This window comes from Ursus maritimus, unplaced genomic scaffold (assembly GCF_017311325.1).
Source record: "Ursus maritimus isolate PB19 unplaced genomic scaffold, ASM1731132v1 scaffold_19, whole genome shotgun sequence".
Lineage (NCBI taxonomy): Eukaryota > Metazoa > Chordata > Mammalia > Carnivora > Ursidae > Ursus > Ursus maritimus.
The window spans coordinates 9,508,220-9,531,146 of NW_024424341.1; the positions used below are offsets into that span (position 1 = coordinate 9,508,220).

The 22,927-nt window shown below is 40.6% G+C and overlaps 1 non-coding gene across 1 annotated transcript; it reads right to left on the bottom strand.

The window, feature by feature from the left end:
* Positions 1–4,932: 4,932 nt before the first annotated feature.
* On the bottom strand, positions 4,933–4,987 carry LOC121103599. Its single transcript, XR_005835846.1, has one exon. It is a non-coding gene; the product is annotated as a small nucleolar RNA SNORD66 (small nucleolar RNA).
* Positions 4,988–22,927: the final 17,940 nt, after the last annotated feature.

Sequence of the window (22,927 nt, forward strand, 5' to 3'; positions counted from 1 at the left end):
GCTGAGCTCAGTTCATCTTTGTCCTGGCTTGGAATCCTCCTTTACCCCTTTCTTCTGCTTCCCCAGAAGTGTTTTTATCTTGGCATTAACCTCCTTGCATTCAAATATCTTATTTGGACTTTCTTGGCTTTTGTGTTTCAGGCAAGTTGTTTGAACATCTTTTTTTGGTTTAAAATTCTTTAAAAATGCCATGTGATTTCACTGATCTTACTAGAAACCAATAAAAACACATTACTTTAAAAATAACTCCCATAAAACCTCTTACTTGTGAAAAGCTTTCATTCTAATAAAATTGGAGCTAACCAAAACCTTTTAAAACTGCTTGCAGGCATACATGAGACTTGGCATGTCCAGATTGTACTACCCCTAGTGGTGATGAAGATACCAGACCTCTACTCTGTCTGTAGGAACGTGGGTCCAAGATAAATTAACTCACCTACTTTAGAAAAGAAAAATCCAATATGAGAATGGTAACACCCCACAGAAGGCCACTCATTCTGCCTTTTGCCAACATAGCCACTGGGAATCTACGATCTTTTCCATCGTGTGTGAGGTTGTGGTTGGTTTTTTTCCCCCCTTTCCTTTTAGTTGCCTAAATATAGAATTAATGGGTTTTAGGGAAAGTCAATGATTGCTCTTACTTGAGTCTGGAAAGGGGAAAGAAAATATACCTTTTTGGGTATATTGGTTGAAGAAAATATACCTTTTTGGGTTGGCGCTATCCTATGCCAGCCCCACTTTTAGATAAGACTCTTGCCAACAGCTGTGAACTCTGATGACAGGAGATGGAAGGTGGTGTCACAGACACAGGGTAGAGGTGTGACTGCTGAGTGTCCAGCTTTGGTTAGCTGCATCAGGTTGGTCACCCCCAAACTCTCCAATAGAAAATTTTAAAAGTCCACAGTCATGAGCTGCTTTCGTTGGGGATCTGGGATGGGGCTTCAGAAGTAAAGTCGTTTTTTCTTTGAAAGATGCCTAGATGACTCAGATGCCAGTTGGAGAACTGGAGATGTAAAACTGAAACAACAATAACAACAAAAGGTAATTAAATTAAAAACTCCCTCTCCTGAACTAGGAAGGAGAAACAATTAGCTGATGGACCAACGTGACTTCTATCAGCCTTGTCCAAGGTGGACTCTTGGGAGCAAGGGGTTCTTGACACATTCCTCCACAAAAGGATCTGAGATCAAGTCAATATGGGAAAAGCTCCAAGCTGCATTCCTCTCTGCAAGATTCCCAGGTTTTGTAGAGGATATAAAACATCCTAGAATGATCACTGCTAAAGAAACAAGTTTCATAATGTTTAACAGAGTGTTTCTCGAACTTGCCTATAGAACTTCTTTTTATTAATTATTAACATCTCTAGAGACCTAAGGAACAGGTCTTCAGAAATGTAGCTGTAGAACTGCACTGAGTAATTTCCCTGAAATAGTCCATCCTCGATGGCTGGCAACATTTCCAGTGGCCTTGACTTTCCCCATTGCTTTACTGGGGGAAGCACCATATGCCCCATGCCTTCTTGGTCAGCTGTGGCAATGCCATTCCTGTAAAGAAGGACCAAAGGGCTCTTCTGAGATGCATCTTGAGACTAATTTTCATTTCTGGCAAAGCCCAATCTCTTTTGTGTTTCAGGTGGGTGATCTAGAGGAGGGTTCTCTGTGTGTCTTAATAAGAGAGAGGTTACTTTATTTTATTTTATTTTTATGGCTGCAGGTGTCAATCAAAGCTTTTCAGAAATGTCACTCCACCTCCACAGAACTGTCGCTCTGCAGGAAGCCCACACTGCTCTGCTGAGACTCCAAGAACATCCAGAGGTTTCCCTCCACTTATCCTGCTCTGCAGACAGAGGGGAACTGAAACACGTGGCTTCTATGGAGTTGCATGTCAATTGCACGTTCCCCCTCTAGTCGTGATGACAGCAAGTAGCTTGCAGGTGCTAATTATCTACTATGTGCAGATATATCACCTGTATCACTTCTAATCTTTACAACGCGCTGCAAATCTGCCCCCATTTTATAGGAGAGAAAATCGAGGCTCAGGAAAGTTAAGTAGTTTGTTCACCTGGTAAGTGATAGAATGAGCCGGTTGCCTCTAAAATTGGGGCTCTTTCCTTTCAAAAGAAGCCTCGAAAAGACCATTTTTTCTTTTCCTTTTCACAGAACAATTCCTTCTCCCATTTCCTTCCCCAAGTTCTTAGGTTTGCATTGATTTTCTTTGATTATCTTGAACATGGAGAGAATGTGGAGGCAAAGCCATTTTTTTCCCTCTGTTTTCAGTGACAATCAAGGGTTTTATTTTCTGAGGAAATTCTAGACATTAAGAGGGACTAAGCAAGTTGGACCCCAAAGCCCCAAAATCATATTCTTTGAACCCCTTAAGGCCCTCCATTCACAACAGTAAGTTTGTAAGTCTCGGCGAAGGACAGTAGCCAGCAAAAAAAATTCAAAGACATACCTCCATGTTGCTCAGGGCGGGGCCATGGGGTCTCTTTTTAGGAGCTTGCTCTTCTTTTGTTCTCTGTGTCCAGCCCTGGCCCACCTCCACAACCGGAAAACGCAGTACTCTGTATATTCCCCCAAAGTGGTGTCTATTCCTAGATCCGGATTCTTGACTTCCTTGTGGCCCATTGTGGAAACAGAATGGAGTCAACAGTGGTCATGGAGTCAGCTGGTGTCCCTGCGGGCCACAGTTAGGAGGGGCAGAGATGGGAGCAAAAGAGGCTCTAAGTAGTAATTAAAGAGCCTTTCGTTGTTTTTATAGAGTAGTGGGTATCCCAGGCTCATACTCATGAAAAACAATTTCAAGACCCATTGTGCACATTTACGCGTTCATCCGGACCTGGTATCATTGGTGATAGTTTGGGACCTTATAAAGCTCTTTGGAAACCAGTACTAGACCGCAGTGCTGCTTTTTAAAAAATAAGTAAATATTTCCCAATGTTTCCATTTTTTTTCTTACCTAAAAATTATTTGGGTCAAAAATAAAAATGGAACTCTGGTCTTTGTTTCTGAGAGTGTGAATGGGACCCAGTGGAAAGCATCGCTGCCTCTAGTTGATAAGAAGATAGGGAGGTACCGTGGACCCTGGTGCTTCTGAAGAGAATGGATGCCCCTGGTGAGCTCTTCACAGAGAGTCCTGCCTTGCCTTCCAGGGAACCCTCTGGCTGGATTGCCGCTCTGCTGTCAGCAGTGAGTTTTGGCCTCTGCGGTCCTTCCTTGTTGACACATGTCATTCTTACCACCCAGAAGCTAGCAACAGCTGAGCTGAGTCCCTCTGGCTTGTGCGTTGTGCCAGCCTCTGGAAGCCCTGTGTATCTTCCTTGTTTCTTGCTCATACGGATTTTGAAGGACTAAAAAAAAAAAAAAAAAAAAAAACAAAAACAAAAACAAAAAACACACACCAGATATATTTTGTGTTCTCAACAAACAGCTTTTCAAATGGTTGTATTATTTATTCATTAGTATTGCTCTCAGAGTGCAGTGCCTTGTGTTGTTTGGAGAAACAAATGAAAAAAAAAAAAAAAAGCAATATTGCTCTAAATTCCTAATTAGAAGCTCAGGGGAGCCCAGATCAGCTCTATTGCAAAGCTCTGTCCTGGGCCGGCCCAGCATATGTCCCTCAACTGTTCATCTGTCCCTCTATCACTCCATCTGCCCAGGATGGACCAACCTAGTCATTTTGTGGGCTCCACACATATCTTGATCCATTTTGTGAATGTTTTCAGTTTGGCTAAAACTTAAAACACATTTTTCCCCAAGCACTTTTTCCTCTTCATTTTTAAACTCGTATATTTTAAGGAAAATTTAGCCCATGTGTTTCTCATTATTCCTAATTCATTTGCACTTAACTCATCAAAATGTTGCTTTGCAAAAGCCGTTTGCTTTCCAAGACTCCTGAAGCCCTTGTTCGTACTTCCAGCCTCCCCCCCTCCACTTCTTTTCTCTCCCTGCCTCTCTTTTTGTTTCTTCAAAGGCACACTTTTCTTAGAAACAGGAATTTTTGCGCCCAGCAGCAGATCTGCTGGCCTATTGTAGGAAGAGCCTACACGCGGGTGTGGAGTCAAGCTTCCCATCCAGTTACACACCTTGCTGTCCTGTCAGAGCATTGCCTCCAGGAGAGATGTGTGGTGTTGCCGTGTGGACGTCAGCTTCTATTTTCCTGACTTGATAAATGAATGTCAGGCCCTAGAGAAGAGCGATTTGGGATGCAAATGCTGGAGTCAGCCATTTTGGGGTTTAATCCCATATTAACCTTTGGATTGCTTTTCTCGTCTGTAAAATGGGGCCGGCAGGAGTACCCCCTGCGTGCACAGTTATGGGGGGGGATTGGTGGATAGACTGTCCACAAGACAGAGCCATGTGTGACAATACATAGTAATGTCCAATTCCTAACTTGCTCAATTTAGCACATAAGGCGCGACCTACCCGGGATCACACGTCTCTTCTCACTGAGGTGCCCGGGATCTGTTTTATGTAGGTTATCCCAGAGATGTAATTTGTTCGAGACAATATCCTAAGAAATTCCAGTGGGGAAGTCTACTAGTCAGGCTTCCAGAGAAATAGAATCAATAAGATATGCGAATAGACAAAGAAAAAGATTTGTCTTAAGGGATTAGCTTCCACCGTTGTGGAAGCTTGGCTGGTGGACAATCTGATGGGGGAGACTGTAGGCTAGACTCGGGAAAGATTTGGGGGAGACTCCGGAAAATGCAAAGGCCTTCCGCTAGGGAGAAGGGCTGATGTTGCAGCTGAAATCCAAGGGCAGTCTGCTGGAGATTCCTTCTTGCTCAGAGGTGGCTGGCCTTCTCTTCTATTCAGGCCTTCCACTGATTGGATATGATCTGCCCACATTATGGAGGGCAATTCATTTTACTGACTTAAATGTAAGTCTCGTCCAAACACATTTCTCACGGAAACATCCAGAATGTTTTTTTTCCAAATGCCTGTGGCCCAGCCAAGTTGGCACATAAAGTTAACCATCACAGGAAGTAATATAGGGAAAGAAAAGAAGCCAATTAAAGATGTGGTATGGAGAGATTACCTGGGAGGGCAACTGGAGCTTCATTCCTTTGGGGAGCTGAGAAGGTGTTGGTTGTACCCCAGAGCCACCCCACATGGAAGCATTGGCTGAGAGCTGCTCCCACATTGTGTGGCCCCTGCACTTGTGGCCTGTGGCACAAACAGGAAAGTGGCTCTGGCAGCTAGAGGAAGCCATCAGGGAGAGAAGGCAGGTGCTAGTGGTTGAAAGTTGGGCAGGTGTGCAAAGAAATGGTATGGGACCAGAAAATCAGGTGGGGTATTGACAGCACCTGCCAGGGGGTCCCTTCTTCTCGAAAGATGGCTCTAATTGATATAGCCAACCCCTTGTGCTTCTCAGAACTTCAACATAAGAAAATAAACCCAGCTTTAGCAGCAAGAGATCAAGAAAGAGGCCTTAGAGGGACTCTTTGGGTCTGCCATGGATACATTAAATTAATGCACAGACAGAACAGATACAAGTCCTAGTTTCGGCAGTTGGTGTTGGCTGGAAGTATGCTTGACACTCACATATGTTTTAGGCACCGACAAGCATTGACATTAGTCCTTTCCAAATTGGCAGGAAGTGTTCATCATCCAAGAACAAAGAGTAGTTTTATTCAGCTTTTAAAGAGAATGAAATACATCTTCAACTATAATTTCATTACCTCTGAAGCAACTCAAAGCATAAATAAATAAATACGAAATAGAAAACTTACTTTTCTCATAAGAAGAATATATGACTAATTAGTTTTTTAAAACTCAAAGTTAAATAATGGAACTTAGCAAAAACCTACATCTCTACTTCATTCTTAGCTTAGCAAACTGTTTGAGTCAGTTCAGGGTCATATTTTTGTTTGGTTGGTTCGTTTTTAACAGCTTTACTGAGATGTAATTCCCATACCATGCAAATCACTCCTTTAAAATGTACAATTCAATGGCTTTGAGTATGTTCACAGAGGTGTACAACCTTCAACACAATCAATTTGAGAACATTTTCATCACCCTAAAAAGAAAGCCTTGGTTGTCATTCCCTACCCAAACCTTCCTCCCATCCAGCCCTAGGCAGCCACTAATCTACTTTCTGATTCTGTAGATTTGCCTATTCTGGAAATTTCACATACGTGGAATCATGTAGTATATGGTTCTTTGTGACTGGCTTTTTTGACTTAACATATTCATTCATAGGGTCGCGTGTCTTAGTATCATTTCTTTGTGTTGCCAGCAGATATTCTGTTCCATGGATAGAACATTTTAGTTTTCCCTTTATCAGTTCATGGTCATTTGGATTGTTGCCACTTTTTTGGCTATTATGAATCATGTTGCGATGAACATCAGTCTACAAACGTAATTTACTTTTAAATGAACGATTGGGACCTCCTTAAGATAAAAAGCTTCTGCACAGTGAAGAAAACAATCAACAAAGCTCAAAGGCAGCCCACAGAATGGGAGAAGATATTTGCAAATGGTGTATCTGAAAAAGGGTTAGTATCCAAAATCTATAAAGAACTTACCAAAGTCAATACCCAAAAAACAAATAATCCAGTTAAGAAATGGGCAAAAGACATGAATAGACACTTTTCCAAAGAAGATATCCAGATGGCTAATGGGCACATGGAAAGATGCTTAGCATCACTTGGCATCAGGGAAACACAAATCAAAACCATGCTGAGATACCACCTTGCACCTGTCAGAATGGCTAAAATTAACAACACAGGAAACAATAGGTGTTGGTGAGGATGCGGAGAAAGGGGAACCCTCTTGCACTGTTGGTGGAAATGCAAACTGGTGCAGCCACTCTGGAGAACGGTCTGGGTTCCTCAAAAAGTTAAAAATAGAACTACCCTACGATCCAGCAATTGCACTAGTAGGTATTTACCCAAAAGATACAAAAATACAGATTCAAAGGGGTACACGCACCCCGATGTTTGTAGCAGCAGTATCTACAATAGCCAAACTATGGAGAGAGCCCAAATGTACATGGACTGATGAATAGATAAAGAAGATGTGGTATATATGTAAGATGGAATATTATTCAGCCATCAAAAATGAAAGCTTGCCATTCGCAAGGATGGGGGTAGAGCTAGAGTGTATTATGCTAAGTGAAATAAGTCAGTTAGAGAAAGATAAATACCATATGATCCCACTCATATGTGGAATTTAAGAAAAACAGATGAACATATGGGAAGGGGGAAAAGTAAAAAAGGAGAGAGAGAAACAAGCCATAAGTGACTTTTAATGATAGAGAAAAAACTGAGGGTTAATGGAGGGAAGGGGTTGGGGATGGGCTAATGGATGATGGGTATTAAAGAGGCCACTTGTTGTGATGAGCACTGGGTCTTGTAGGTAAGTGATGAATCACTGAATTCTACTCCGGTAACCACTATTGCACTGTATGTTAACTAACAAAATTTTAGATAAATAGATAGATAGATAAATAAATAAATAAATAAATTAATTAATTAATTAATAATAATGTTTCACTTCTGTGAAAAAACAAAATAAATATAATTTGCTTTTGAAGTAACTTCAGAGCTAATTTTAAAAAGTCATGTAATTTTTTAAAAACATATATTTTTCGGGGCGCCTGGGTGGCGCAGTCGTTAAGTGTCTGCCTTCGGCTCAGGGCGTGATCCCGGCGTTCCAGGATCGAGTCCCACATCGGGCTCCTCCGCTGGGAGCCTGCTTCTTCCTCTCCCACTCCCCCTGCTTGTGTTCCCTCTCTCGCTGGTTGTCTCTCTGTCACATAAATAAATAAAATCTTTAAAAAAAAAACATATATTTTTCCCTCTACTGTGAATAGATTCTATCAACCAACACGTATCTAAATGGTTCAGTTTTGTAGTGATTTTCATAAGCCTTTTTAAACTCATAGAATATTTGTATAGTGGTAGAGATAAATACAGGAGAACTTGGGAGCTGAGTTTTCTTGAGTCACATGACATTGGACTCATTCATTTATTCATTAAGTCATCAAATATTTATAATGCACCTACTATGTGCTCCACTCTAGGTACTAATATAATGCCGAACAAGACAGACCGGGTCTTTCTTTCCTTTCAGTGTTTAGAGTCGAGCAGGATGTAACAATTATAAAGGAGGGAATAATTAGCTAATTTTTTTCATGAAGGCTATGGAAAAAACAAAATGGGTTAATGAGATAACAAGTAAATGATTGGAAATAAGTAACTAGTTCTATAGGGGTTGAAAAAACTTTTTGTGAGAGGGTGACATCTTTATTGATATCCAAATGATAAGGAAATAAGTGAGTCACTTTGAGAATGTGTGGAGGGAACCACGACTGCAAAGGCAGACAGTCCGAGCCAGCATTGGGGGTTGATCTAAGCAGTAGGAGAGGAAATGGCGGGAGTTTCCTGACAGGATTATCTATGGTAAATGATGCCAAATGGGTCTTGTAATAGGTAGCCTCCTAACATGACTCCCAATGACCCCTGTCTTGTGTAATTCCCTCCCCCTTGCTGTGGGATGGATCTGAAGACTTGTTTCTAATACATAGAACACAACAAATGCGATGGGATGCCACTTCTGAGATTAGGTTATAAAAGATCGTCACTTCCATCTTCCTGGCATTCCCCCCTGGCTCTTTCTGTCGGCTTGCCCAGATGGAGAAGGCTATCTGGCAAGGAAATGAGGGCAGCCTTTGGTCAACAGCCTACAGGAACTGAATCCTGCTGACAGCCACGCCAGTGAGCTTGGAAGTGGATCCTTCTCTTGTCAAGCCTTCAGATGAGACCTCGGCCCTGGCTGACACCTTGATTGCAGCCTCGTGAGACCCTGAGACCAAGGACTCAGCTACACTGCACCCAGGTTCCTGATTCACTGTGAGATAATAAATGGTGCTGTCTTAAGTCACTACATTTTGGAGTAATTTGTTATACCGCAATAGAAAACTAATTCAGCTCTAATGAAGCATTGACAAGATGCACGTGAGATTTACTGAACTCTGAAGCAGGCCGGATCTGCCCAGGCAGGCTGCACGAGTGATCTCTCTTCATCCATCAGGGACTGTAATTGGTGCTTGGAAGTGCCTGAAATCTGGGGCACAGGGCATTTCCTTCCAAACAGCTAGAATCCTCACTTGGGAGCCACTCTTAACATCTACACCTCTGCAATTTAGTGCTTGTAAGTTGGTAGAGATGAGAGACCCGTGAGATCTCTGCTCCCCACAAGAAAGTGAAATCACAAGGAAATACCATATTGGATATATCCCTTCAAAGCACTAAGGAACATGGTAAGAGGAAAATGTTTGTAGAAATAGAAGTTCCTCTGTGTGTGTGTGTGTGTGTGTGTGTGTGGTGTATGTCTGTGAAATTGTGTGTCTGAGAAGAAGAAATGGTGCGTCTGTGCGCGTCTATGTTTTTCACTGTTCTTCGAACACATTTAGCCTGCCTTTCCAACCACCCTCACTGCCAGATGTTGACATATAAATTCTGGCTTCAGAAATGAGAAGACCGATGTGGTAAGAAACAAATTTAGCTCCACAAGGCAGAGTCAAATCACCCCAAAGTAAGAAGTGACCCTTTTACCCAAAGATCCAAGCAGCACACTACCCTTGGCTGCAGGGCTGCCCAGGGAGCTGGTTAAGCTCGACATCTAACATGCATTTCTGGCTTTGGTATTGTTTCAATTACTAGACCGTTCACATCTCAGCTGACACATGCAATGAGGCTTGCTCCTTGCCTGGTACGTAATTTAAGGTAAAAAAGAAAAGAGGGTGTGTTTCATCATGGTCTATCATATCTTTGTCTTTTGTTCTGGGAGGTATTTGCATACCTAAAGGGAAATGGCCTCTTTAATTTCTTTCCCTTCTCCTAATCAGCTGAGGCCTATTAAGAAGCGCTCTGTATCCTGTAATCAGACAATTTATACAGCATGCACCCTTAGGCAACAGCTATTATAAACAAGCTGGAGAAATCCTTTACAATAAATGATTAGCATGGGAAGACACCATTCATAATTAATTTTTTTTCTGTTTTTGTTGGCAGATGGTCTGAGGCATCCAAGCATGGCCTATTGCCCGCGTCTTTATTCTGAATAGAGCAGGGCAGCCTTGGGAAAATGCTGGCCGCTCAGCCAGCTCCCTTGAAAAAAATAATATAACCCCTCCTCCCATCAGTGTTCAAGGCTTGTAAAAAGCTTTAGGAAAGGGTGTCTAATGGATCACAGGACCGTACCTACTGGTCCTTTCCCTGCCTTGTTAATTGCGAGCTGTTATAACCCTCTTGGTAGGTGGGTTGCATTAAGGGGCCCAGTTTTCCATCCCATTTGCCATGTAACTTTGTCATGCTCTCTGGCTCTGAGTCTGGAATCTGCCATGTGACTTGCTTTGGCCAATGGGATGTTAGCAACCATGATGCACACTGAGGCTTGAATCCCACTTTGTATGATTAGACTTGTTACCTCTTGCCCCCCACTGTGGCCACATGAACGGATATGTTTATGATGGGTGATGACAGACACATGGAATAGGGCGGTCAGTTCACTCATCTCCGCTGAGACCTTTCTTAGATGGGTCACAGGTAGTCACAACCAGACAGACACATGAGTGAGACCACCCAAGATCAGCTGAGCCCGGTCCAGATCAATTCAACCCTGTAGACTTGTTAGCTCAGGAAGGTCTTACTGTGGTATGCTAGGGAAGTTTTATGGGTTTTAATTACATAGCATTATCGTGGCAGTAGATAATCGACATGGCTCCCAAACTGATAGATAATCTCTTTGGAAGATAGGAATCTCCTGTAGAAAACTAGGACTTGGAGACCCATAAGTCTAAGTCTTCATGCATCCGTGAAGATTGTGTTGTTCCCAAGAGACCCTAACTTCGACTGATCGTGTTGCTCACAAGAGACCCTAACTTCAACTGGACTAGTGATATGTGAGTGTACAGAGAAACATGCGTATTCACACAGATTCCTCAAGGAGTCGGTGAGGAAGGTTGCCACAATGTCACCCAAAGGTCGACTTGGGAAGAGAATAGGATTTTCTGATGTTCATCTAACTCCCCACTATTCTTCAAGATAAGTGTCCTAAATTCTCAACATCCGGGTGCTCATTTTACCATTTCTTTATAATTTTTTTTTTGCTTTTTGTCAAGCTTTACTGAGGTACAATTGACAACTTGTAAAATATTTCAAGTGTACAATGTAATGAATTGATACACCTGTATGTTGTGAAAGACCCCTCCCCCCCGAGTTAACACATCGATCACCTCACATATGTACTTACATTTTATGTGTGGGTGAGAGCATTGAAGCTCTACTCTTAGTAAATTTCAGTTACACACTACAGCGTTATCAACTATAGTCACCAGATGATACATTAGATCTTCAGATCTAATTTATTTTATAAATGAATGTTGTACCCTTTTCCCAATCTCGCCCTATTCTCCCCCTCCCCCACTCCTTGCAACCACTTTTCTACTATTTCTATAAGTACAACTTTTTTTTTTTTCTTTTTTAGATTCCATTTATAAGTGATACCATGCCACAGTTGTCTTTGTCTGTCTGGTTTATTTCACTTAGCATAATGCCTTCCAGATTCATCCATGTTGTCACAAATGACAAGATTTCCTTCTTTTTTTTTAGTGCTGAATAACAACTCATTATATATGAAATACATATATCTCACAATTCCTTCACACATTTATTTATTTATTTGTGGACGCTGAAGTTGTGTCTCTACCTTGGCTATTGTGAATTATACTGCAATAAACGTGAGAGGACAGGTATCTCTTCAAGATAGTGATTTCGTTTCCTTTGGCTATACACCCAGAAGTGGGATTCCTGAGTCATATAGTTTTATTTTTAGTTTCTTGAGGAAGCTCTGTAGTGCTTTCCATAAGGGCTGTACCAGTTTACAACCCCAACAGTGTACAAGGGTTCTCTTTTCTCCACATCCTAGCCAGCATTTGTTATCTCTTGTCTTTTTGATAATAGACCTTTTAACAGGTGTAAGGTGACAACTTATTTGGTTCTGATTTGCATTTTCCTGAGGATTAGTGATGTTGAATCCCTTTCCATGTATCTGTTGTCCATTTGTATGTCTTCTTTGGAGAAATGTCTATTCAGTCCCTTTGCCCATTTCTTGATTGTTTTGCTACTGAGCTGTAGAAGTTCCTTGTGTGTTTTGGATATTAATCCCTCATCAGATATGTGGTTTGCAAATATTTTCTACCATTCCATAGTTGTCTTTTCATTTGGTTAATGGTTTACTTTGCTGTACAGAAGCTTTTTAGTTTGATGTCGTTCCATTTGTTGATTTTCTGCTTTTGTATTGTATTTGCTTTTGTTGTCAAATCCAGAAAAATCATTGCCGAGATCAAAGTCAAAGAACCGTCCCTTATGTTTTTCTTCTGAGAGTTTTAGGTTTCAAGTCTTACCTTCCTGTCTAATACATTTGGAGTTGATTTTTGTATGTGTTGTAAGATAGAGGTCCAGTTTCATTCCTTTGCTTGATTGAAGAAACTATCTTTTTCCCATTGTGTATTCTTAGCTTTTTTGTTGTAAATTAATTGACCATATATGTGTGGGTTTATTTCTGGATTTTCTATTCTGTTCCATTCATCTATATTTCTTTTTGTATGCCAATACCATACTATTTTTATTACTATAGCTTTTAATATAGTTTGAAATCAGAAACTATGTTGCCTTGAGCTTTTTCTCAAGATTGCTTTGGCTATTCAGGGTCTTTCATGGTTTCATACAGGTTTTAAGATTTTTTTTTTCTATTTCTGTGCAAAAATGTCATTTGCATTTTAACAAGTATTGCACTGAATCTGTAGATCACTTTGGGACATTTTAACAACACAAGTTTGTCCTATCCATGAACATGGAACATCTTTTCATTTATTTGTGTCTTCTTCTTCTTCTTTTTTTTTTTAAGATTTTTATTTATTTATTTGACAGAGAGGGAGACAGCCAGTGAGAGAGGGAACATAAGCAGGGGGAGCGGGAGAGGAAGAAGCAGGCTCCCAGTGGAGGAGCCTGACACAGGGCTCGATCCCAGAATGCCGGGATCATGCTCTGAGCTGAAGGCAGACACTTAACGACTGAGCCACCCAGGCGCCCCTATTTGTGTCTTCTTCAATTTCTTTCATTAATGCCTTATAGTTTTCAGTGTTAAAATCTTTCATCTCCTTGGTAAAATTTATTCTTAAGTATTATAATTTTTTCTGATGCAATTATAAATAGAATTGTTTTATTAATTTCTATTTCTGATAGTTTGTTGATGGCACATAGAAATGCAACTGATTTTTGTATATTGATTTTGTATCCTGCAACTTTACTGAAATTGTTTATTAGTTCTAACAGTATTTTGGTTAGGTCTTTAAGGTTTTCTATATTTAATATGTCACCTGCAAATAGAAACTATTTTGCTTCTTCCTTTCTGATTTGAATGCTTTATATTTCCTTTTTCTTCCCTGACTATGATGTTAATTGTGGGCTTGTCATTCATGGCCTTTATTATGTTGAGTTCCATTCCCTCAATACCCAGTTTGTTGTGTTTTTGTCATGAAAAAATGTTGAATTTTGTCAAATGCTTTTTCTGCATCTGAGATGATTATTTATCCTTCATTTTCTTAATATGAGGTATCATATTGATTGATTTGCAGATGTTGAACCATCCTTGTACCCCTGAAATGAATCTCACTTGATATTTTAAACAATACATTTTGATGTATTGTTGAATTTTGTTTGCTAATATTTTGTTGAGGATTTTTACATCTACGTTCATCAGGGTATTGGCCTGTAATTTTCGTTGTTTTGTAATGTCCTTATCTAGCTTTGTATCAGGGTAATGCTGTCCTCATAAAATGAATCAAGAAGTGTTTCTTCATCTTCTATTTTTTGGAAGAGTTTGAGATGGATTGGTATTAGTTCCTCTTAAATGTTTGGTAGAATTCACTGGTGAAGCAATCTGGTCCTGAAATTTTCTTTTGTCGGAGGTTTTTTCTGATTCAATCCCCAGACTAGTAATTGGTCTATTTGGATTTTATATTTCTTTATGATTCATCTTGGTGGATTGTATATTTCTAGAAATTTATCCATTTCTTCTAGATTGTCCAATTTGTTGGTATGTAATTGTTCATAGTAGTCTCTTAGAATCCTTTGTATTTCTGTCATATCAACTGTAATGTGTCCATTTTTATTTACAATTTTATTTGAGCCCTCTCTCTTTTATTCTTGGTAAGTCTAGCTAAAGGTTTGTTTTATTTATCTTTTTAAAAAAAACTAGCTCTTAATTTTATTGATATTTTCTATTGTCTTTATAGTCTCTACTTCATTTATTTCCATTCTGATCTTTGTTATTTCTCTCTCTCTCTCTCTCTCTTTTTTAAAGATTTACTTATTTTGAGAGAGTGAGAGAGCACATAAGCAGGGGGAGGGGAAGAGGGAGAGGGAGAGAATCCTCAAGCAGACTCCCCTCTGAGCATGTAGCTGATGACGGGCTGATCCCAGGACCCTGAGATCTTCACCTGAGCTGAAATCAAGAGTTGGCCACTTAATGATTGAGCCACCCAAGTGCCCCGGATCTTTGTTATCTCTTCTCTTCTGCTAATTGTGTGCTTGTTTATTCTCCTTTTTTTAGTCTTGAGTTTATAGTTAGGTTGTTTATTTGAGACTTTTTTGTTTTTCTTGATGTAGGCTTTTATTGCTATAAACGTCCCTCTTAGAACTGCATTTGCTGCATCCCATAAGTGTTGGTATGTTGTGCTTTCATTTTCATTTGTTTCAAGATTTTTTTTTTTATTTCTATTTTGATTCCTTCTTTGGCCCATTGGTTGTTTAGGACCATGTTTAATTTCCAGATATGTATGAATTTTGTAGTTTTCTTCTCATGATTGATTTCTTGTTTCATACCCTTGTAGTCAGAAAAGATGCTTGATATAATTTCAATTTTTAAATTTATGAAGACTTGTTTTTTGCCTAGCATATGATCTGTCTTTAAGAATGTTCCATTTGCATTTGAGAAGAATTGTATTCTGCTGCTATTGGATGGAATGTTCTGCATAGGGCTCTTAGGTCCAGCTGGTTTAACTGTAGTTTGAGTCTGATGTTTTCATATTGATTTTCTCTCTGGGGAATGTATGCATTGTTGAAAGTGGAATGTTGAACTCTTCTGTTATTGTAGTGCTATCAATTTCTCCTTTTAGATCTGTTATGTATTTAGGTGCTCCTGTGCTGGGTGCATAAATATTCACAAATGTTATATTCTCTGGATGAATTCACCCCTTTATCATTACATAATGACTTTCCTTTTCTCTTGTTACAGTCTTTAAGTTAAAGTCTATTTTCTCTGATATAAGCATAGTTACCACTGTTTCTTTGGTTTCCATGTTCATGGAATTTCTGTTTCCATTTCTTCTTTTTCAGTCTATGTGCTTCTTTAGAGCTGCAGTGAGTCTCTTGTAGGCAGCATATTGTTGTCTTCTTAAATCCATTCAGCCACTGTATGTCTTTTGATTGGAGATTTAGTCCATTTCCATTTAAAGTAACTAGGGTAGGCATGGACCTACTCTTGCCATTTTGTTCATTGTTTTCTGGTTGTTTTGTGATCCCTTCTTCCTCAATTTCTCTCTCTCTCTCTCTCTTTTTTTTTTTTTTTTTTTTGTGGTGTGATGATTTTCTGTAGTGGTATGATTTAATTATTTTCTCTCTATATATTCCTTTATCTTTCATTTATCTATTATAGGCTTTTGCTTTGTGGCTACTATGAGTTTCACAGAAAACATATTTATAAAGTTCTTTTAAAGCTGATTACAATTAAACTTTGAATTCATACAAAAGTTCTGTATTTTTATACTTTCTTCCCATATTTCATGTTTTTAACGTCACATTTTGCATCTCTCTACCTTGCGTATTCATTAACAAATTATTGTAGTTATAGTTATTCTTAATACTTTGTCTTTTAATCTTCATACTAGAGTTAGAAGTGGTTTACTCAGCACCATTACGTTAATGTGTCTGAATTTAACTATATATTTACCATTATTAGTGGGTTTTATGCTTTCATCTTTTCCTGTTTTTAATTAACATCTTTTTGTTTCAGGTGAAAGAACTCCCTGCTAATTTATTGTCAATGAACTTTTTCAGCCTTTGTCTCTTTATCTCTCTAGTTCTGAAGGATGATTTAGCTGGATACAGTATTCTTGGTTGGTAGATTTTTCTTTCAGCATTTTTGAATATAGCATCCCACTTCCCCATGGCCTGCAAGGTTTCTGTTGAGAAAATCTGCTAATAGTCTTATGGGTATTCCCCTGTACAACATATCACATTGCTTTTCTTTTGCTGCTTTTAAGATTCTTTCCCTTTGACAATTTTTTAAGTAATTTGTCTCAGTGTGGCTGTCTTTGGATTCAACTTATTTGTTCATTTATGGGCTTCCTAGGCCCGGATGTCTGTTTCTTTCCCCAGGTTAGGGAAGTTTGTAGTCATCATTTCTCTGAATAAGCCTCTGTCCCCTTCTCTCTCTTCTCCTTCTGGGACTCTTAAAGTGAGTACTTTGGTCCATATGATGCTGTCTGATCAATCCCTTAAACTATCTTCACTTCTTTTCATTTCTTTTTTCCCCCTTTTGCTCCTGTGATTATTGGATGAATCCCACTGGCTTGTCTTTGAGTTTGCTGAGCCTATATCTTAAAAAATGGAAAAAATAATGTATCTTGTTTTACATTTAAACGTTAAATACAGCAATTTGCTAACTCTTAGAATGAACATGGAATGAATTAAGGGATAGAATTTTTGCCATAATTTTTTTTCAATAAGATCTTTTTCCTAACCATTAACTTGTATTAAAATGTCATCAGGGCACCTGGCTGGCTCAGTTGTGAAGCGTGTGACTCTTGATCTTGGGGTCCTGAGTTCAAGTCCCATGTTGGGTGTAGAGATTACTGAAATAAATAAACTTTTTAAAAACAAAATATCATAAAAAAGTCATTTCTTTTGGAGTGGAAATATTTGAAAGCTGATCCTATCTTCTCCTTGTTGTAGTTTGTTTGTTAAACCCTCTCTATTGAGTTTTGTTCAATTATATTCTTAAGCTCTGTAATTTCTGTTTGGTACTTTTTAAATATTTTCTATCTCTTTGTTGAAATTCTTACTTGTTCATTCAGTGTCTCCAAAGATTTCTATTAATTTTTGGAGCAAGTCTTTATTCTTATAACAATTCTATGACAAATGTAGGATATGGTTGGTTTTCATTTGGTTGTAACTGACATAAAATCTGACTCAACATAGCTTAGAATTTGTACTAGAAATGGCTTTATACATGAAATGATCCAAGAGTCAGGTGACATGACTCGGATTCGTCATACTTCCTCTGGTGAGGTTCCAGATCTCCAAGCTCCTCTCTTTGTAATAAAGAGTTCTACTAGCTCCAAACTTTAGACCCTCATGGAACCATGCCAAGTGGAGAAGACTTTATGCCCTTGCTTTACCCAGCCTGAGCTTTACTTCTATGGAATTGTGCCATTGGTGTGCTGGGGCCAGCACACATGGTATAAATCCCTTTCCAGCTCCAAGTTCAGGGACATCATGTTGGTAGCTCAAAGTCAGCCATGGTGGGAAATTACACTGCAGAAATTGGCAATGCGACAAATCAACACGTTAATTACTCACAGAGCCAGTTGTTACGCATTTACCAACACACCTCTTTTTGTACCCAGCTTTTAATCAGTCACTAGAAAGATGGGCTTAACCTATTAATTGGTCTTCTTAGGTTCTTAAAAAGGGGGGGTCAGTCTCACTCGACTTATATGCCTAAAAATAAGGTAGGATGATGACTCAAAATATAATCAGGGCACATTTACCAAAAAAGAGGGGCAGAAGATGCTAGCCTCAAACAATAAGTATTCTATGTAGAAGCCAAAAATACTGGTTTCATTTTTCAGATGAGAAAGCTGAGATATAATCGGTGCTCAAGGTTTCATGCAAGGAAGTGCTATATCTGGTACTAGACCCCAATTCTTCTGAGTTGGCAAATTGAATGTTGTTTTTCCTAGACTTTACTCTTCTTACCTGATCTTCCAAAGGTCCACCCAAGCTGGAGATAATCAAGCCTGGGAATGATGTGATTAATTTCCTACCACTTTCTTTACCAAGTGATATGCAAAAAGCAGGGGATATCACTGGCGAATGACGGAGTAGTCCTCTGCCTGCGTTTCTCCACTGACATTGAACTCAGACCAGCTTTCCCTCTTCTTTCTCATTTTCCTGCAAGTCCTCTGTCCAGTGTAGGTTTAGATATATATATATATGTCCTTCTCTCCAGGAGATGATCTGATTTGGCAAATTTGTTTGGAAAGGGAAAGAAACAGGCATTGGGACTGGTCTCCATGAGTAAAGTGAATGTTGTATTCTGGGAAGAGCCAGCTTGTTCCTAGGGAATGTAATTTTTAAAATGAAATTGGCATTGGATTTACCTTTGGTAGCTGGGTTCCAAAGTTCTCTTCTATTAAGTTATTCTTGACCATGAAGTAAGTGAACATTGTTGGCAGGAATGGAGAATTTGCTGCACTATGTGGCCACTCATCATTTCTTGCCCTGGCAGAAATTGTTTATCAGTTTGGACACTGACACAGCTCAGAACTGGGCTAAGACTTCTCGAGTTGATTCTCCAGGCAACCACTACCCCTGATCATGGTGATAAAAACTGTTCCAGCTTCTTTTGCTTTTATGGTCTGTACTTTACAATTAACTTTTGATATATTTACTACCATTTGAATTTTTGTAGCATTTGATAACGTAGCACTTGGTCATATTGTTATATTATCCTTTTCTGGATTCCTATGGGTAAAACACTGTTTCTCCCAAACAGTTTAAGTTCCCAGGGTGCTTGAATTGTGTTTTGTACCACTTTGTAATCTTCCTAATGTCAAGATGGGTACAGACTAGGTGCTCAATAAATACTTGGTTGATTAATTACCTAAGGAATTAGGATTAATCACCTAAGGGAACCCTTGGTTGATTAACCCAAGGAATCCAATAGACTGGAGGGCTAGAAACACTTTTGCTTGCATGGAACTATCAAAGTAAAGCTTTGGAGTATAGGTAGTTTAAGTCGACTTGCAAACCTTTATTACCTGCTCAGAGTTTATGAAAACCTTTACGGTAGGCACTGGAATGTATTGGTAATTAACGTGGTCTTTACCCTTAGGGAGTTTATGATTCAGTATCAGAGACAAGAAGGATATGCACAATCATCAGAAATGTAGAAATACGAAAGTGCCTTGGAGGGAAAGGATTGAGATTGGTGGAGTGGGCTGGTGTAACAGCTGAGCACTTGAAGTGGAAAGGGGCAGTGAAATGGAAGGTTATTCTATGAAGTTGCCCTCTAAGACGTCAAAAAGAAATTTAATGCCAACGGAATAGAAAATACTCTTTTGGAATTACACTGCCCTATTTAATAGACCTTTGACTTTACAAAAAAAATTACTAATGCCCGAGTACAGTACATTTCCATCTTGGGTATTCCTTTCTTATTCACTCATTCAAATTTGCCATAAATGTTTCTTTGGGCTTTCATATTTTTGTCACATTTGTTGGCACTGATTTTTTTTTTTTTATTATTCAACAGAGATAGAGACAGCCAGCGAGAGAGGGAACACAAGCAGGGGGAGTGGGAGAGGAAGAAGCAGGCTCATAGCGGAGGAGCCTGATGTGGGGCTCGATCCCAGAATGCCGGGATCACGCCCTGAGCCGAAGGCAAATGCTTAACCGCTGTGCCACCCAGGCGCCCCTGTTGGCACTGATTTTTAAGCAATGGAACATCTTGGGCCAAATGTGTGGTTAAACTGTGGCCCCCTAAGCCTGACCCACTTGACTGCCTGCAGCTTACCATGCGCAGCGCCCGCCCTGCTCTATCCAGATGCCCTCCTTCCACCTGCCCTGCTTCACCCAGATTCGCTCATGAGAACGACCCTCAGGCTGAGGAGATGTTTTGCCCCCAAATGCAGAAAGCTGGGGTACCTGGGTATTTGCATGCCCTGTGGGTCAGCCCTCAGCTGACTGGGACAAGTGTGTGGGAGCCTGGACCCTTTGACTCTTATAGGAACAACACACTCCCAGGCATCCCCCTCTAGGATCAGACTCAAGTTGGGACTTTGCCTGAAGTCATACCTTAGTGTATGTTTTTTTTCCCCCTTCCTGTCCTGCTGCCCCCACTTTCTTGACAATTTCTAAAAGGAGAAATTATTTGGATCAAATACTTATGCACAAACATCATGCCAGGGTCTGCCTCTGGGGGCCCTAACCCAACACACGCACTGTTTCTCCAAGTGCCAGCTATAGGCTAAGAGGCTTCTTTTTTTTTTTTTTTAAAGATTTTGTTTATTTATGTGACAGAGAGACAGCCAGCGAGAGAGGGAACACAGCAGGGGAGTGGGAGAGGAAGAAGCAGGCTCCCAGCGGAGGAGCCCGATGTGGGACTCGATCCCAGAACACCGGGATCACGCCCTGAACCGAAGGCAGACGCTTAACGACTGCGCTACCCAGGCGCCCAGTCTAAGAGGCTTCTTAAACAGCGTATTCCAAGTTCTCATGCTACTCATTTTAAAACAGAATTTTGGGGTTTTTTTTTCTCAAATATAAAATATTGATTAATGGATATTCAACAAAGCTATAATTATAGAGTTTATTATTATACGGTTGATTCTTTTAAGCAACTACACATTGGTCAAATATTTAGGGATGGGGATTATAAGGAGGGATACAAACATACCCTAGGCAGCCTGGTGTCGATGTCTATTACGTGATTGAATGCTCTCACTCCAGAGCTGACACTGTTGTTCTTCACCGACAGCATTTTTATTTTGGGTAGTGTCTGTGCACAAATCTCTTTCCAATAATGATTTTTCCTTATTGTTTTCTGTAGGATTCACTCTGGAAGCCACTAAGTTCAGTGGTTTTCAACTTTATTTTGCTTTTAAACCTATTTTAAGCAACGAAACCCTCTAATGGAAGGAATAGGCTGCAGCCCGGTATGTAATACAGATAAGCCCAGAGCTGGCCCTCTGATGCGGGCGGAGAGCCTGGGACCCCCCACCTGCTTCTGTTCCTTCACACTGCCCTCGCGCTGCAGAAGCAGTCAGGAAATGACTGGCCAAGTCCCAGATTTCACTTTACAGGTGGAGAAACCAAAGCCCTGAAAGGTTGAGGACTTGCCCAAGGCCACATAAGCAGTATTGGGCAGCACCCAGTGTTAAATGCGATTTTCTACATTCTCGGATCAGACCTGCTTCCACTAACTTCTATTTGTTATCGAAAGGAGATTAATTATCCTGTTATCTCAGGGGTCTCCTAGAGTTCTATGTGAGTGGAAGAGAAAAAGATAGATGGGCTTCTTTTTTTTTCTTCGCTAGGTCACTTGCTTGGTACCATCCTGTGGACTCCGCTTTTTGGGACTAGAAAGTGGTTTCAGCTTGTCTGATCTATTTACAAAAGTATTGCAACTACTCTAAAAGTGTCCGGATGAAATGCTCTTCCCCTGGTGCAGAAGACTTCGTATGAACCCAGGATTTAGAATTGTGTGAGAATAGTTCACTGGGCTTAGGACAGAACAAAGAGTCAAATCCAACAGCAGGAATAACCAAGAAAGACTTTACTTCCTTGTCAAAGCGGCAGATCTCAGTCCCTGAGCCCACGGTTTCCTGTCAGCTAGCTGTCCTTCCAAGGTCCTAGTGGGATGTGTGTCCATCCATTCTCATTCCTTACCCGGCCTTCTGCTGCAGGGAGGAGTCACACTGGGTCAGCCCCAAAGAGAGTGTCCCTGCTGATCCCCTGTGGCTTTCTCTGATCGTTAGCCAAACTAGAGGACTTCTCCCTTGCCATAAGCTGCTGGAGGTTTGGATGGGCTGAATTTTACACAAGGGCTTCATTCCTGAAACAAACAAATAATGCAACTAGGCACTTGGGGATAAAGGAACAGGGGCTCCCTTGGCTGACTTGGGAATGGGGGCTATCGTCGCTCAGGGAAACAGCAGTCAGGGGAGGTTGTGGGAGGCAGGAACTGGGTCCAAGGTGGCTCTCTGGATCTCAGTAGAAGGATCTGGGGAATCTCTCTTCAGATTCTCAGCTGTGCTGCCCACTGGTCTGTGCCTTTTCTGGCCTCTCCCCACTCTCCCTACTCACTACTCCATACGTGCGTCCTCCACTTGGTCTTGCACATGGCTCTTGAGGGTACGGCCTCTGCTTGCAGCATTGACCTGCAATCCCACTTTCTGGAAACGAAGTTCTATTTAAACACAGAAGGACTCGTTCTTCAAAGGAGCCCTCGGCAAAGTAAAGTGAAGAGCCCTTTGGGGAACCAAGCCTTCCGTGGGGGGGAGGGGGTTAGTGATTTTGATGTGGCTCCAAGTGGGACACACGTGTACCCCAAAGAAGGCTCGGTGAGGCCCAGGTGATGGCCGTGGAAGTGAATGAACACTTGGGGTACAGAAGAGACATCTGAGGGCAGTCTTCCATAAAGGAAGTATGGGGTCAAGAATAAAAAGCCCTGGATAAAGAGTCAGGAGACCTGGGTTCTCAAATCAGCTCCTCTGGACCTCCTAAACCATGAGCGTGTTACTGGGTCTTCTGGAAGAATTGTGCGCAAGGAATGAGGGGTGGTCTCCCTAGTCTCTCTCATCTTTCTCTTCCCCCCTGCACTTCTGTGATGATGAGCGTTTTTGGTCCATCACATCATGAGAGCAGATCTGACATCCCTAACTCTACCAAATTAAAAAGATTTTCCACATGATTACACTTCGGGTACCAAGTGCCAATCACTTGAGAAGTCTCAGACGAGACATCCATTAGAGCAGACAGAGGCTGATTCGTGGCTCCTTAAAGAGTGTCCACCCACACAAGCAAGCTTTTTCTTTGAAGGCATTCTTTTAAAAGAAACACACACATGCA